Source organism: Lutra lutra, chromosome 8, assembly GCF_902655055.1.
Source record: "Lutra lutra chromosome 8, mLutLut1.2, whole genome shotgun sequence".
NCBI lineage: Eukaryota > Metazoa > Chordata > Mammalia > Carnivora > Mustelidae > Lutra > Lutra lutra.
In genome coordinates this window covers 113,043,915-113,051,670 of record NC_062285.1, presented here as the reverse complement: position 1 = coordinate 113,051,670, position 7,756 = coordinate 113,043,915, and positions in this window count along the sequence as shown.

Genomic DNA, 7,756 nt, shown 5'->3' with positions numbered 1-7,756 from the left:
ATAGAAGACCAAATGATGGAGAATAAAGAAGCTGAGCAAAAGAGAGACAAACAACTATTGGACCATGAGAGGAGAATTCAAGAGATAAGTGATACCATAAGATGAAACAATATTAGAATGATTGGGATTACAGAAGTAGAAGTGGGGGGGGGCAGAAGGTATATTGGAACGAATTATTATAGAGAATTTCCCTAATATGGCAAAGGGAACAAACATCCAAATCCAGGAGGTGCAGAGAACCCCCCTCAAAATCATTAAGAATAGATCCATACCACATCATCTACTAGTAAAACTTACAAGTCTTAGTGACAAAGAGAAAATCCTGAAAGCAGCCTGGGACAAGAAGTCTGTAACATACAATGGTAAAAAGATTAGAGTGGCAGCAGACTTATCCACAGAGACCTGGCAGGCCAGAAAGAACTGGCATGATATATTCAGAGCACTAAATGAGAGAAACATGCAGCCAAGAATACTATATCCAGCTAGGCTATCACTGAAAATAGAAGGAGAGATAAAAAGCTTCCAGGGCAAACAAAAACTAAAATAATTTATAAACACCAAACCAGCTTTATAGGAAATATTGAAAGGGGTCTTCTAAGCAAAGAGAGAGCCTAAAAGAAGTAGACCAGAAAGGAACAGAGACAATATACAGTAACAGTCACCTTACAGATAATACAGTGGCACTAAATTCATATCTCTCAATAGTTACCCTGAATATAAATGGGCTAAATGCCCCAATCAAAAGACACAGGGTATGAGAATGGATAAAAAAGCAAAATCCATCAATATGCTATCTACAAGAAACTCATTTTTGACCCAAGCACCTCCAGATTTAAAGTGAGGGGGTGGAAAACAATTTACCATGCTAATGGACATCAAAAGAAAGCTGGGGTGGCAATCCTTATATCAGATCAATTAGATTTTAAGCCAAAGACTGTAATAAGAGGTGATGAAGGACTTACGTTAAAAAAAAAAAAAAAAGAGAGGGCGCCTGGGTGGCTCAGTGGGTTAAGCCGCTGCCTTCGGCTCAGGTCATGATCTCAGGGTCCTGGGATCGAGTCCCGCATCGGGCTCTCTGTTCAGCAGGGAGCCTGCTTCCCTTCCTCTCTCTCTGCCTGCCTCTCTGCCTACTTGTGATCTCTGTCTGTCAAATAAATAAATAAAATCTTTAAAAAGAGAGAGAGAGAGAGAGAGAGAGAGAGAGAGAGATGAGGAAGGACACTATATCATACTCAAAGGGTCTGTCCAACAAGAAGATCTAACAATTTTAAATACCTATGCCCCTAACATGGGAGCAGACAACTATATAAACCAATTAATAACAAAATCAAAGAAACGCATTGACAATAATACAATAATAGTAGGGGACATTAACACCCCACTCATTGAAATGGACAGATCATTCAAGCAAAAGATCAACAAGGAAATAAAGGCCTTAAATGACGCACTGAACCAGATGGACATCACAGATATATTCAGAACATTCCATCCCAAAGCAACAGTAAACATTCTTCTCTAGTGCACATGGAACATTCTCCAGAATAGATCATATCCTGAGTCACAAATCAGGTCTCAACTGCTACCAAAAGATTGGAATCATTCCCTGCATATTTTCAGACCACAATGCTCTGAAGCTAGAACTCAATCACAAGTGGAAATATGGAAAGAATCCAAATACATGGAGGCTAAAGAGCATCCTACTAAAGAATGAATGAGTCAACCAGGAAATTAAAGTAGAACTGAAAAAATTCATGGAAGCAAATGCTAATGAAAACACAATTGTTCAAAATCTGTGGGACACAGCAAAGGCAGTCCTAAGAAGAAAATATATATCAATACAATCCTTTCTCAAGAAAGAAGAAAGGTCGCAAATACACAACCTAACCCTACACCTAAAGGAGCTGGAGAAAGAACAGCAAAGAAAGCCTAAACCCAGCGGGAGAAGAGAAATAATAAAGATCAGAGCAGAAATCAATGAAATAGAAACAAACAAACAAAAAAACCCAATAGAACAAATCAACAAAACTAGGAGCTGTTTCTTTGAAAGAATTAATAATATTGGGGCACCTGGGTGTCTCAGTGGGTTAAAGACTCTACGTTTAGCTCAGGTCATGATCCCAGGGCCCTGGAATTAAGCCCCACATCAGGCTCTCTGCTGAGCAGGGAGCCTGCTTCCTCCTCTCTCTGACTGCTTCTCGGCCTACTTGTGAACTCTGTCAAATAAACAAATAAAATCTTAAAAAAAAAAAGAATTAATAAGATTGATAAACCCCTGGCCAGACTTATCAAAATGAAAAGAGAAAGGACCCAAATAAATAAAATCATGAATGAAAGAGGAGAGATCACAACCAACTCCAAAGAAATACAAACAATTATAAGAACATATTATGAGCAACTATATGCCAGCAAATTTGACAACCTGGAAGAAATGGATACATTCCTAGAGACATATAAACTACCAACACTGAACCAGGAAGAAACAGAAAACCTGAACAGACCCATAACCAGTAAGGAGATTGAAGCAGTCATCAAAAATCTCCCATCAAACAAGAGCCCAGGGCCAGACAGGTTCCAGGGAATTCTACCATTTAAAGAAGAATTAATTCCTATTCTCCTGAAACTGTTCCAAAAAATAGAAATGGAAGGAAAACTTCCAAATTCATTTTAGGAGGCCAGCATTACCTTGATCCCCAAACCAAAGACCCCATCAAAAAAGAGAATTACAGACCAATATCCTTAATGAACACAGATGTGAAAATTCTCACCAAAATACTAGCCAATAGGATCCAACAGTACATTTAAAGGATTATTCACCACATCCAAGTGGGATTTATTCCAGGGCTGCAAGGTTGGTTCAACATCCGCAAATCAATCAATGTGATACAATACATAAATAAAAGAAAGAATAAGAACCATTTATGATACTCTCAATAGATGCTGAAAAAGCATTTGACAAAGTACAGCATCCTTTCTTGATCAAAACTCTGCAAAGTGTAGGGATAGAGGGTGCATACCTCAGTATCATCAAACCATCTATGAAAAACCCACAGCAAGTATCATTCTCAATGGAGAAAAACTGAGAGCTTTTCCACTACGGTCAGGAACACGGCAAGGATGTGCATTATCACCACTGCTATTCAACATAGTACTAGAAGTCCTAGCCTCAGCAATCACACAACAAAAAGAAATTAAAGGCATCCAAATCAGCAAAGAAGAAGTTAAACTCTCACTCTTTGCAGATGATATGATACTTTATGTGGAAAGCCCAAAAGATTCCACTCCAAATTCCTTTTATAGGAATTCAGTAAAGTGTCAGAATATAAAATCAATGCACAGAAATCAGTTGCATATCTATACACCAACAAGACAGAAGAAAGAGAAATTAAGGAGTCAATCCCATTTACAATTGCACCCAAAACCATAAGATACCTAGGAGTAAACCTAACCAAAGAGACTAGGAATCTATACTCAGAAAACAATAAAGTACTCATGAAAGAAATTGAGGAAGACACAAAGAAATGGAAAAATGTTCCACACTCATGGATCAGAAGAAAAATATTGTGAAAATGTCTATGCTACCTAAAGCAATCTACATGTTTAAAGCAATCCCTATCAAAATACCATCCACTTTTTTTTCAAAGAAATGGAACAAATAATCCCAAAATTTATATGTAACCAGAAAAGATCTCAAATAGCCAGAGGAATGTTGAAAAAGAAAGCCAAAGTTGGTGGCATCACAATTCCAGACTTCAAGCTCTATTACAAAGCTGTCATCATCAAGACAGTATGGTACTGACATGAAAACAGACACATAGACCAATGGAACAGAATAGAGAACCCAGAAATAGACCCTCAACTCTATGGTCAACTAATCTTCAACAAATCAGGAAAGAATGTCCAATGGGAAAAAGACAGTCTCTTCAACAAATGGTGTTGGGAAAATTGGACAGCCACATGCAGAGAAATGAAACTGGACCATTTCCTTACACCACACACAAAAATAGACTCCAGGGGTGCCTGGGTGGCTCAGTGGGTTAAAGCTTCTGCCTTTGGCTCAGGTCATGATCCCAGGGTCCTGGGATCAAGCCCTGCATTGGGCTCTCTGCTCTGCAGGGAGCCTGCTTCCCTTCCTCTGTGTGTGTGTGTGTGCCTCTCTGCCTACTTGTGATCTCTGTCAAATAAATAAGTAAAATCTTTAAAAAAAAAAAAAAGACTCCAAATGGAAGGAGGTCCTCAATGTGAGAAAGGAATCCATCAAAATCCTTGAGGAGAACACAGGCAGCAACCTCTTCGACCTCAGCCACAGCAACTTCTTTCTAGAAACATCGCCAAAGGCAAGAGAAGCAAGAGCAAAAATGAACTACTGGGACTTCATCAAGATCAAAAGATTTTGCACAGCAAAGGAAACAGTCAACAAAACCAAAAGACAACTGACAGAATGGAAGAAGATATTTGCAAATGACATATCAGATAAAGGGCTAGTATCCAAAGTCTATAAAGAACATATCAAACTCAACACCCAAAGAACAAATAATCCAATGAAGAAATGGGCAGGGGACATGAACAGACATTTTTTCAAAGAAGACATCCAGATGGCCAACAGACACATGAAAAAGTGCTCCACATCACTCGGCATCAGGGAAATACAAGTCAAAACCACAATGAGACACCACCTCACACAAGTCAGAATAGCTAAAATTAGTAAGTCAGAGAATGACAGATGTTGGTGAGGATGCAGGAAAGGGGAACCCTCCTACACTGTTGGTGGGAATGCAAGGTGGTGCAGCCACTCTGGAAAACAGTATGGAGGTTCCTCAAAAAGTTGAAAATAGAGCTACCCTATGACCCAGCAATCGCACTACTGGGTATTTACCCTAAAGATACAGATGTAATGATCTGAAGGGGCACATGCACCCAAATGTTTATAGCAGCAATGTCCACAATAGCCAAACTATGGAAGGAACCTAGATGTCCATCAACAGATGAATGGATAAAGAAGATGTGGTATATATACACAATGGAGTACTGTGCAGCCATCAAAAGAAATGAAAGCTTGCCTTTTGCAACGATGTGGATGGAACTAGAGGGTATTATGCTGAGCAAAGTAAGTCAATCAGAGAAAGACAATTATATGATCTCCCTGATATGAAGAATTTGAGAGGCAAGGGGGGAGGATTGGGGGGAGGGAAGGAAAAAATGAAACAAGATGGAATCAGGAGGGAAACAAACCATAAGAGACTCTTAATCTCACAAAATAAACTGAGGGTTGCTAGGGGGAGGGGGTAGGGAGACGTGGTTGGGTTATGGACATTGGGAGGGTATGTGCTATGGTGAGTGCTGTGAAGTGTGTAAACCTGGAGATTCACAGACCTGTACCCCTGGGGCTAATAATACATTATATGTTAATAAAAAATTAAAAAAAATTTTTTAAATTTGCTCTCAAGATTTTATAGAAGGAAGACAATCTTAAATCCTACTTTCACTTGTATCTCTGAGATAAATATTACTGAGCAACAAATGATGCTGACTGCCTATTTTCAAGTCTAAATGCTGAACAATGCTGGATAGAGACATTCAGATGATTTTAAAGCCTTGGCAATTGATTTTAAAGCCTTGACACATCTCCCTGATACAAGGAAGTGGCTATTCCAGTTCAGACAAGAATAGACACAGACTCAAGGAGAAATGAATTTTATGATTAAATAAAAAAGAGAAATCAAGAGGCAGGAATCTATCAAAATCCTAGAGGAGAACATAGGCAGTAACCTCTTCAACATCAGCCACAGCAACTTCTTTCAAGACATGTCTCCAAAGGCAAAGGAAACAGAACTGAAAATGAACTTTTGGGACTTCGTCAAGATCAAAAGCTTCTGCACAGCAAAGGAAACAGTCAACAAAACAAAGAGGCAACCCTCGGAATGGGAGAAGATATTCACAAATGACACTACAGACAAATGCCTGATACCAAAGGTCTATCAAGAACTCCTCAAACTCAACACACACAAAACAGATAATCACGTCAAAAAATGGGCAGAAGACATGAACAGACACGTCTCTAAAGAAGACATAAATGGCTAACAGACACATGAAAAAATGTACATCATCATTAGCCATCAGGGAAATTCAAATTAAAACCTCATTGAGAGACCACCTTACACCAGTTAGAATGGCCAAAATTAATAGGACAGGAAACAACAAGTGTTGGAGAGGATGTGAAGAAAGGGGAACCCTCTTACACTGTTGGTGGGAATGCAAGTTGGTCCACCCACTTCAGAACACAGTGTGGAGATTCCTTAGGAAATTAAAAATAGAGCTACCCTATGACCCTGCAATTGCACTACTAGGTATTTACCCCAAGGATACAGATGTAGTGAGAAGAAGGGGCATCTGTAACCCAATGTTCATAGCAGCAATGGCCACAATCATCAAACTGTAGAAAGAGCCAGGAAGCCCTTCAACAGATGAATGAATAAAGAAGATATGGTCCATATATAAAATGGAATATTACGCCTCCATCAGAAAAGATGAATACCCAACTTTCATATCAACATGGATGCGAATGGAGGAGATTATGCTGAGTGAAATAAGTCAAGCAGAGAACGTCAATTATCATAGGGTTTCACTTACTTGTGGAGCATAAGGAATAACATGGAGGACATCAGGAGAAGGAAAGGAAAAGTGAATTGGGCGAAATTGGAGGCGGGGGATGACACATGAGAGACTGTGGACTCTTGTGAAACAAACTGAGGGTTTTGGAAGGAGGGGGGTGGGGGGTGGGTGATCCTGGTGGTGGGTATTAAGGAGGGCACATATTGCCTGGAGTACATAAACAATGAATCTTGGAACACTGAAAAAATAAAATTGAATTAAAAAAATCAAATAAAACTGAGCTAGTATCTTTAGAGAAGTTCCTTAGCCACATATGCCAAGGGTTTTACCAGAGAATCCAGGTTCCTAAAGACTGCATTCTTTTTTTTTTTTTTTTTTAAAGATTTTGACACAGAGATAGAAAGTACAAATAGAGCAGCAGGCAGAGGAAGAGGGAGACACAGGCTCTCCACTAAGCAGGGAGCCTGACATGGAGCTTGATTCCAGGACCCTGGGATCATGACCTGAGCCAAAGGCAGTGGCTTAACCAACTGAGCCACCCAGGAACCCCCTAAGGAATGCACTTTTTAAAAAAAATAATTCTTTTATTTTTTTATTAACATATAAGGTATTATTAGCCCCAGGGGTACAGGTCTGTGAATTGCCAGGTTTACACACTTCACAGCACTCACCATAGCTCATATAAGGACTGCATTATCAAGAGCAGGCTGTATTTATAGTTATTGTTAAGGTGATTGCATAGTAATACATTATTTTCTTAAATTTTAGTATAGATTTAGTTATTTTCAAGATAGCCTTACATGATTTTTATAAAGTCCCAAGTAAAATAACCCTTTAAGCTTTTATTAAAGGCAATTATACAATCCAATAAATACAAAAGAATTGCTAATATTCAGATGTCCTGAATGGCTAGGGAAGCACAGCTCTCAGAGAATAGTGCTTCAGTATAACTGATTCCCACCAAGGTGTGCAAAGAGTTCCTACAACAACCATTTTATAGACCCTGCTACCAGTTGATATATAGGAGAAAACGCTTTACAACACTTTGGATTACCAATGAGCTAAAATGTTTGTGTTCCTCCATTGTCAATGACAGCATTCCTGGTTCCCTAATAAATAACAATAAAAATGGCCAATACTTAGTATA